At 39.9% G+C, this 9,168-nt stretch overlaps 1 long non-coding RNA gene across 1 annotated transcript; it reads right to left on the minus strand.

The window, feature by feature from the left end:
* Nucleotides 1-3,103: 3,103 nt before the first annotated feature.
* On the minus strand, nt 3,104-6,675 carry LOC106956456 (uncharacterized). Its single transcript, XR_001426775.1, has 2 exons — nt 6,548-6,675; nt 3,104-3,379 (listed from the first exon to the last, which is right to left on the minus strand). It is a non-coding gene; the product is annotated as an uncharacterized LOC106956456 (long non-coding RNA).
* Nucleotides 6,676-9,168: the final 2,493 nt, after the last annotated feature.

Below are 9,168 nucleotides of genomic sequence, written 5' to 3' on the forward strand. Positions count from 1 at the left end.
AGCGACTTAAATTTGCCCGTTTCAGGACCTTTCATGGGTTAGAAATTTCTTTCATACAGGACATTTTATATAGACTGAATGTGGCAAGATAAGAAACATTAGCTGCTATTTGAAGCACTAAGCTGTCTCTGTGTGGGTTTTTTTTTTTCAAAGGACCAAGAATTCATGATAGGGTTGAAGTCAGCACGCTCTTGTTATCCCTTTGAAATGCCAAGCGAGGTATAGTCACAGCTTGATATGGCTTATTTGCGGGAGGCTTCCCCGCTCAGTTACGTGATGCAGCCGTTATGAATGGCCTCTGTCACCAGTCGCCTGGTGAATTTACAGCAGAAACTATATGTAGATACCTCTCAACATTCATTTGCTTAACGTAAATGTCTTGTCTTTCCCATTTTGAAGAGTTACAATGCCATGTGTCACCTCACATTTAAATTCTTGGGAAACTGAAAATCGTTGTTTGCCGATACACATTCAGCAAACAATCTAAAACGGTATTATTATTTTTTTAAACGAGAGAATGACTCACAGGACATGAGGCTACACCAAAACAAACACTTCCAGTGTGATAAAAATCTTAATCATAAGTAAATAAATAAAAATCCTTCAATTGGGTCGTTGTTTCTACCCACTTATTCCTTCTCGAGGCGAGAATCTTCTTTGGAAACTTCTTTTGCTTGTGACATTAAGAAATGACACAAAGACTCAAACTTTCTGCTTTATAACATGGCAAAGCAGGGAAATATATAAATATATTAAAAAATGAATCTAAAGAAGATTAAGTTTCCAGCATGCTTGAGATGAACCAGACGCCCACCGGCACAGTTATCGCGGCACTTCCCATTCCTAAGCTCCTTTTGCAAGAGGTTCATCTCGGAAAGTCATGTAAGGTTATCTCCACCAAGGCAACAATCCAAAGCCGTAACGAGGCTCAGACACTGATAGAATTATAGAGGATGGAATATTAAGTTCTGACCTCTGTTGGCAGAAAACCAACCCCGACACCTGCACTTGTTCATTTTAACGATGTCTTCCTTATGCATGTCTGACAACGCTCATGAAACGAAACACTCATGAAACGGAATAATAGCAGCTTTTATGAGACGCGATCATCTATAGGTTTTGACAATGTGTCGTATACAAAGCAACAACAACAACAAAAAAAAAAAAAAAAAAAAAAACAGAACATCAACTGGAAGATCAGAGAGGAGGAATTGCGGATTTTTCTCAGCACGTCCAGTAATACTTTCATCCTTTACCTTTTCTCCAGTGTGGCACTGATTCAGTTCTGCTTCGCTCGTATTTCATTACGGCTCAAAGAGCAGCTTCTCACCTACGCTGTGATATGTTCATCTCTTTCTCTCTGCTTTTGTTCCTCCCCACCCCCCCTCCACCACTGGTTAGGTTCCGTCCTTGGCTTAACCTGCCCCCGAAACGAGTATACATTTGCATGCATTAGTGCTCTCCCGTGGCTTGCCTGCTACCCACTGCGCCGTCGAGTCTGATTAATGATCTGAGTGTGCCACTTCTCGCAGCAGCTGAGCGGGCCGCCTGCCTGCGCTCATATCAAACATAAAAATGCAAAGTGAAAAGGAGGAGAAAAAAAAGAGAAAGGAATTTCATTTTGCCACAACAAAGACAAAACAAATGCTTTGCTATACAGGAAAAACTCAATAGTTATCACAATCTTTTTTTTTAAAGCATAGCTTAAGTTAATGTTTAGACCAGTGTACACATAGTGGAAATTAACATTTGGCGTCCTGGTTAACAAGTTGATCATTTTTGCATAAAAGAACACCAAAAAGCCTCGAAGGGTGTGCAGCCTTAAGCTACAGGATCTTAAAATCACTTACATTTTTTTTTTTGTACATTTAATCACTTACTGCACAGCACTTTTCATCTAACATCAAAGATATGCCAATATAAACATGGATAGTTTAAAATTTCGCATCTGTAATACTGTGCCTTTTGAAACTTGGGAGAGTTCTGAATTTCCCCGAGGGCACAAACAGCCCGGCTAAAGTTGCCGTCGAGCGCCTGCATTCATTGGATCACGTTGCGCATTGGAAAATTCAACATTTAAAAATCACCAAAACAAAACATTGCTCCTACTTCCATGTGCGTTGGAATACTGAACAGCTCCAGTTGTCCCCAGACGTTAGCCAAGCGGGATCGTGGGTGGAATATTCCATCACAAAATTGGATAATCTCCTCAAGATGCTCATAGGCCATTAATGTTTGCCAGACTGATTCTTCTAAATAGACATTTAAGTTTTTTTTTTTTTTTGCAAGCTTCAACGTTAAACATAACTTAAAAAAAAAACAAAAATGCTATAACAGTTATAATTCTTGGGTGTTTACATTTTGGATTTCGTTTGGATCACTCAGAAGTGATCCAAACGAAATAGTTTATTAATTTGTGTTTAGTTTCTTAGTTTAGTATTGTGTTCTGTTCTTATTGCTCTTAGTATTATTACATCAGTGTTAGTATTTTTCCCCCTTGTTTGGTAGTTGTCTTGAGCCTCGTTCAGCTTCCTTTGTGTTATTTTTTTCTCCTTCCCTCGATGTGCCTCTTGCTCTCCTCCACAGCTGTTCCCAGTCCCCTGATTAACTCACCTGCATTAACATATGGTCTTTGGTTGAGCTAACAACACTGTATTTTCTCCAACAATGCAAGTGTTTTGCACCCTTTGCATTGACAGCCACAGCACAAGAGAGACTAAATTTGTTGCCACATGCTCTCTCTTGTGTTGCGTGACCTGCTCTGGGTTCTGTTGTTGGATGACGCCAAGCAGCTGTAAGTGCGGGGAAAGCTGTGCAGAAAAATGGCTACAAAACTAATCAATTCTTTTGGATGTTTATGTCAAAGTCCTGAAATTACGAATAAGGACAACATTTCACAAAGTATTATCTACAAACGAATAGAATTCCAAGATGGACTAAATTTATGAGTCAATTAAAACTGTTAAGATGCTGAGATTAGCCCAGCACTTTGGAAAACTGCGCAAGATGAAAACATTATCGACAAGAACAAGATTTGTTTATTTACTCAGGCACATCTTTGGAAAAAAACAAAACAAAAAAACAAAAAAAAAAAACACACGAATTGTTCTCATTTCAGGTGACATCTTGTGTTCATTTACCTTTTTATTTATTTATTTTTACAAGGCAGAGAAGATGTGAACAGAAGGGAAGACACAGGGAGGGGAGGGAGCTTGGGAGACCTGAGGATGAGGAAGATTGGGGGTAGCCGTGGAAACCCTCCATGCGTGAGCCGCCATTGGTCGAGCGCTCGCCGTGTTCCAGCGAAGGATTGCATAGGGCATCTCTCACGTTTCCTTCCTTCTGCCTCTTATTTGCTCTCCAAGTCCAAATATTTCTGCTACAAGAGATGTGGAACAGAGGTACTCTCCCACACATTCGGTTCAAAAAAAGGAGAGAAGAGGAAAGGGGCTGCAAATAGATTCAAAGCAGTCATGTTGCCTATTTGTGATCAGTTATGTCATGGTTACAGCATTTTCACTTTAGCACCCACAATCAGTCTTGCCCCTATGCCACAAATGATGCCTTGGAATAATACTACACTCTCTGCTTTCTTGTGCGTTTCTCTTTTTTTTTCTTCTTCTCCTTGCTTGAATCTAGAATAACTGTTGCACAGAAACATGTCAAAATGTCGGGGAATATTTAATACATTTTTAAAACGGCAGCCAAATAATGCTCTTGCAAAACTGCAGTCGGTAATCTCCAGGTAATGCCTGATGAATATTATAAAGCGTTGTCATGGAAATGAGCACGAAATGGAGCTAAGGGCTCTGAAACTGAGGTGTTTCCAAGGCAAAAAGCTGCATTTAGCCAACCTTTTGACTTCTGCTATGAAGGCGGTAGACGATCGCACTTAAAAAGCAATGATTCAGAGCAAACAACAGCTTAACGAGAATGACCAAGCGCCTTTGAATGAGTAGGTGTCGAGTTGCAATTAGAGTCAAAATTCTGAATTTTTGCGAACACTAGTAAGGCCTTGGTGTGCCAGACTTGCAGTCTTAAAATCAGGCATGTCTTGCTAAAGTACGCCAATAAAGAACATATGCTGTTTGGATGCAAATTATAACATCATGGTAAGTAAGAAAGTAAGTACCGTTTGTTAACAGTGATGTTAGCCAACAAACTAAGAGTTTATTTATCTTATACAGCAATTTTTTTTTTTTCATTTTGTATTGGTTGCTAAAGTTCCTTGTCCGTCTGTATAGCTCTCTGTACAGACCACATCATCACAGAGTTAACTCCTAGTTTAAAAAAACAACAACGCATTAGGCTAAAATAATAGACCTCTACAAACACGCTTTTATGGGTTTAGTCAACAATAAATTAACTACGAAGACAACAGAAGACACTGTAAGCGGAACTATAAGAGGCACTGAGAACCAAAAGCAAAACATTAGCCTGCGTCTTTAGCTAACTGCTTTCTTTGCGAAGACGTTCAGTTGACGTGAGTTGCGAGTTTATAGAAGAGTTTGTTGCCATTTGTGCCGAGTTGGATATTCTTAAAGAAATAAATTGAAAGTTATGCTGCATTTAGTAGCTTTCTGAAAGTAGATAACACCACGTTGTAACCAGAATAGTCTGTACTGCCGAAGGAACTAGCTTAGCTGTTTGTCCTAGCAAACAGGCTAAAGTGAACATCTGGCCAAAGTCTGAAGATCATTGAAACATAATTTAGTGCAGCAAATTTTACTTCAACATAACCCCAGGAAGCTTTGGCCATCTAAACTTATTTTTGAATCAAAAGCATATATGATCAAAAGATAATTAAAAGGATGTGTCATGTAAGACTGTCTGCTTTCATCATCATCCACTAATCAGGTGGGGATCAAATAAGGACTAGCTGGCAGCTCATTAAGTGAAAGGGAACCTTAGGTTCTTGTTTTGATCCAAAGTTTGGAGGTTCTTGAGTCCCCCGAGACGACCAGGGGTCATAAAGACGCTTGAAGAAATGTCGTGTTGTGCAAGTATCTGTTTTCATGTCACACGCAAGGAGACAGCCAGCCACTGAGCTCCCTAGAAGAACGAAAGAATGCACTTGAAGAGAGAAAGCCGGGGAAGTGTCGGGAAATTCAAGCATCTTTCTTCTAATGATTCGATGCAAAGACAGTCGCCATGGAAACACAGCGGTCCAACTGTAAGCGGATTTCACTCTTCGCCCCCTCTTGCTCTTCTCCTGACAAGGTATACAGCCGCCCCGCCGACGCCGCGCAATTGTGAAATGTTTTCTCTGGTGGAGTGTTGACAGAGGGGCTTCCAATCATTCTACCCCCCCGCCCTCCCCCAGATTTGTCTGCATTCTGATGCATTATTTTATTTACCGCTCTTTTTCTCTGTATATCAGAGCGACAGCCTTTTCCCCTTTTTTCATTATTAAGAAATAAAATGCTTATTCATCGAAGCTAATGTCTGAACAGAAGGGGAGTGCGGGGAGGGATATCATAAATGGCTTTGACTAGCTGAAGTATGACTGGGAGAACAGTTGTGCATCTGTATTGTTTGGGTGTCAGCGAGGGTGATGGAGTGTGTAGTGGCACGAAAGAAAGCGAGGGATGTCGGAGAGATGGCGAGAGAGAGAGAGAAATACAGAGAGGGGGAGGAGAGGCAGTTATTCACCTAAGCTGACAGCAGCAAGCTGAGGTGCTGCTTCCTTTCGGCTGCCACTCAAACCAAAATCAATTGCTGTAAAAGGCAAGGAGGAAAACAAGACTTTCTTCCATGGAGACAAATACACACAGATGGAAATCCCTTCCAACTACTCTTATTAAATCTTTTACTCAAACTTTTTTTTTTTTTTTTTTTTTACATTTATAAAGCTTTGTGACTGATGAAGTGGAGTAGAGTGATTCCCACCCCGCCCCCCCCATGTGTTGGCGGAGAAGATGAGAACAGTTCCTGAAAGTTTGTATCTTTAAAAAAAATACTCAAAGTTGCCGCCTGCAGAAGAGCTACAGACTTCTGTAACTTACAGCCAAAGTACATCAAACTACGATCCATAACTATCAATTAGCTTCTCACCAACTAAACCTTGATACGTTTTGCTCAAAATAACAATTTCACACAAATTGACACAGCTTTCTGACTCTTTTCTATGACAACAATTGGGTTATGTTGAGAAGCCACAGGCTGCCATGTGCCGACACCAGACAATAGTCAACCATTTCAAACTTCTACGTCACATTGTTTTGGTCTATCACACTAAATACCACTAAAATACATGCAAGTTATGAGGTAATTGTACTCATTGCAACTCATTGCAACAGAAAAGATATGATTTTAATGTCAGATTTTTGTGGCCTTGAGAACTAAAGCACAATTGATTTCCATTTCTTTGGAGTCAGTGACAAATATGGGCACGTAATGTTGAACATGAAAACTTGGGGGCAAAGGAAGAAATGGCATGAACAATCTAAATAATACCCAAAGAACAATACCTGAAAAGGAGATCCCTCTGGAATAGTAAAGAAAACATCCAGACAAAACCTTAAACATGTCCTGATTTAAGTTTTACCTCATCAGGAAGAACCTTCACTTTAACTCCACTCCACCACATGTTTCTTTGTGCAAGTCTTCTTGCAGACAATTTCCCATTTCATTTCCAGGTCTTTGTCTTGCTTAATACGGACCACTGTTCCTTTTTTGTTTCATCTCCTTGGTTACCTGAAAATGAAAGAATGCCCTCAGCTACCATTCACCTCTCCCAACATATACTCATTGTTCTTCATTATTCTTTATGACTCTCCTGTGCCAGTTAGCTTGTTGGGTTTCTCCCCTCTGTTCTGGCTTTGTTTCTGCACAGGAAACGGCTCGCTTGTTGCGCCTTAGTCTTAGCCTCACTCTAAGCCATGTCCATGCGATGCACTCAGTACGTGGTGCTAAGTTTAGGTGTGAAGACTGGTGCGAACATGTCTTTGAACTCCCAGCGGGTGTCCTGTTGAGAGAACATTAATCAGATGCTGGGCATCCGGGCTCAGACAGGGTGTTCTGATGTTCACGTTTGTGACGAAGTGTATATATATATATATATATATATATATATATATATATATATATATATATATATATATAAAATAAAAACAACCGCAAAAAGAGACAACAAAATGAATCGGCATAGAACCAGTGGGTTTTGAAGCTTTAAACCCATCTGGTAGATGATTTTTTTGTTTTCTGTATCTCTGAAATCAATAGTTTCTTGATTTTCTTTGTAGGGCTGGACTGGATGTGCGTAGCTGGTAGATATAGGACGTAGATGTCAAATTGGAGGGACAGCTTCTGTGAAGACCAACTTTCCAAGAATGGCCACAAATTGCCTATTGGACTTGTATCCCAACTTTGACTGGACCGTTCTAACACGAAAAATCTTTAAACTAAACCACCACATTGTTGCTTTGTCTTCATGGTAAGCTTCATAGTGTTGAAAGGTGAACCTCCACTGTTGACACTGTTGCTCTGTGCTTTTAACATTCAGTTGTTTTTAATGAGACCTCTTTGTATATTTAGGAATCCAGTATAAAATTTTTCCATTTTAGACTCACAAAATAGAGCAAAAACGTTTTTGTCTTTATCACCATCAAGCAGCATTTTTCATTCGTACATACAGGCGTGCGATAAATTTAGAAAACTGCCCTGAGATTTTTGTGCATCTGTGACCCTGATGAATGTAACGGTGCAGATTCCATCTAGCACCAGCAGTAGGTAATTAGATAGTAACTTGCGTTCTAGTGTCGCATTGGTCTGGTGATTTAGGCCATACACACTCATGGCTCCAACACAGTAACCTACGCACACACACACACACACACACACTCAGGCTGATGATTTATGATAACAGAGTGGTAAAAATCGATTGGATTCAGGTTTGCATCATTAACAGCAGTGAAGTACAAAATCTCAAACACCTGCTTCGGCTCCCGTCTTGCACAGGTTTTAAAAACTCTGGATTTTTTTTTTTTGCTCCTAATTCTTCATTACCTGCCCTCTTTATCACCTTTAATTTTTCATTCTTTAAGTTGTCAGATTGTGATAATTTAAAAGAGTGACATTAAAAAAACACTGTAAAAAGAAAAAAAGGGATGTAATCAGTTCCATGGAAGATTAAGAAAGCTTTCATGAATTATTTACATTTTATATCAAGTAATATATTTTCGACAATATTGTCCTCAAAATACATAAAGAAATAAATGAAACTGTAATTATTAAACAAGACAAAAAGTTTTACTTGTTCATGTAAGACTAAGCACAGGGCAATCAGTCATTTTCCATTTTCCCGCACTAATTAGGCAAAGAAAAAACCTTCTAGCTTTTTCATGTTATACCATGCAACATTAAAACGATAAGAGCCTCTTGCCATCAATGTAGAGCTAAATGGAAGGACACAATACTCTGCTGGTCCCCCCCCCTCCCCACTCCCAAACAGTCCATTATTTTAGAATTCACCCTAAAGGTTCACTGTTGGTTTATAAGTCTTTGTTGACTTTGCACATCCACACGCTCGTCAAACCTTTGAGATCTTTGAACCAACTCGTTTTACAATTTCCTACAGGTCCAGGCTGTGTTCCAGCTCGCTGAGCCGAAGCTTGGCAAGAACACTGCCATTTTTCTCAGATTTAATTTCATTCTGTCTCCTCTCTCCGCCATCTAGTCCATTCTTTTATTTAATTTTGCTCAACATTCAATAAATCCACTTTCAGTAAAAAAAAAAAATCCAATAGTCAAAATAAAGTAGTAACGAGGTAAGAGGGGCCGTATTTAACTTTTAATATCAGCTCAGGTGTATTTTATTCGATGTTCGATGAGTAACTTCTTTCGGTTCAGCTAGTCTATGCTGTGTTTCTTTATATAAAAACCTAAAATATAAAAGGACACATTGAATTTGAATGAGTTTCTGCTTAGAGAGGAAATAAAAAACCTCACTGGAACCTGTTTCTTTAGCCTTTCTGCCAACAATATGCTTCTCCTCAATATGGCGCCGTCTTTGAGTAATCCTAACTGCCCACACAAGCCATATAACATACACAAGCGCACATGCATGAGGCGTTCTTGAAATACACATCCCCCCCCCCCCCCCCCCACCCCCCCAGGGCACCCCCCCCCCTTTCCCCCCCCCCCACCCCCACCCCCAAAAAACGACCC

The sequence above is a fragment of the Poecilia latipinna genome, unplaced genomic scaffold (assembly GCF_001443285.1).
Source record: "Poecilia latipinna isolate Pla-1442-1.1 unplaced genomic scaffold, P_latipinna-1.0 Scaffold819, whole genome shotgun sequence".
Classification (NCBI taxonomy): domain Eukaryota; kingdom Metazoa; phylum Chordata; class Actinopteri; order Cyprinodontiformes; family Poeciliidae; genus Poecilia; species Poecilia latipinna.